Genomic DNA, 871 nt, shown 5'->3' with positions numbered 1-871 from the left:
GGAGGGGAATTGTCCTAGGGGGTTGTTGTCGTCGGAGGGGAATTGTCCTAGGGGGTTGTTGTCGTCGGAGGGGAATTGTCCTAGGGGGTAGTTGTCGTCGGAAGGGAATTGTCCTAGGGGGTAGTTGTCGTCGGAGGGGAATTGTCCTAGGGGGTAGTTGTCATCGGAAGGGAATTGTCCTATGGGGTAGTTGTCGTAGGGGTGGGTGTAATTGTCCTGATATGGTACCAGCACCACCACTGCTACACAAAATCAACAAGGACTCCTACAACACCGTACCGCCACCTGCCAGCATCACTCACCTACAGATATATATCCGCTCTGCTTCTCCAGGTCGGCCCTCACCTCAGCAATAAGGCGGTGGGCTTGTTGCCGGAAATGTACCTGCCTTTCCAGCTCCTGCGGAGAATGACAACAAAAACAAAAACAACAGCAGCATTAATACCAAGAATTAGGAAAGTTTGTTAGTGAACATAGTCTAGAGCCTTAACTACTCGCTCGTTAATTATCTTAGGCTAAACAATTACACACACTTATAAACATGTACATGCATACACACACACACACTGTTGTTGGTACTCCGTCGCTTACGACGTCGAGGGTTCCAGTTGATCCAATCAACGGAACAGCCTGCTCGTGAAATTAACGTACAAGTGGCTGAGCACTCCACAGACACGTGTACCCTTAACGTAGTTCTCGGGGGGGATATTCAGCGTGACACAGAGTGTGACAAGGCTGACCCTTTGAATTACAGGCACAACAGAAACAGGAAGTAAGAGTGAGAGAAAGTTGTGGTGGAAGAGTACAGCAGGGTTCGCCACCATCCCCTGCCAGAGCCTCGTGGAGCTTTTAGGTGTTTTCGCTCAATAAA

At 49.4% G+C, this 871-nt stretch overlaps 1 long non-coding RNA gene across 1 annotated transcript in view; it reads right to left on the bottom strand.

Annotated features, from left to right (window-relative positions):
- Positions 1-871, bottom strand: part of LOC106870979 (uncharacterized) — a 12,193-nt gene that overhangs the window by 1,950 nt on the left and 9,372 nt on the right. The window contains exon 2 of the long non-coding RNA XR_001409614.2: positions 303-399. This is a non-coding gene — a long non-coding RNA (uncharacterized LOC106870979). The remainder of the gene's footprint in view (positions 1-302; positions 400-871) is intronic.

Source organism: Octopus bimaculoides, unplaced genomic scaffold, assembly GCF_001194135.2.
Source record: "Octopus bimaculoides isolate UCB-OBI-ISO-001 unplaced genomic scaffold, ASM119413v2 Scaffold_21652, whole genome shotgun sequence".
In the NCBI taxonomy this organism is placed as follows: Eukaryota; Metazoa; Mollusca; class Cephalopoda; order Octopoda; family Octopodidae; genus Octopus; species Octopus bimaculoides.
The sequence above is the reverse complement of the archived record's forward strand: the minus strand, read 5'-3'. Positions and strand labels throughout refer to the sequence as shown.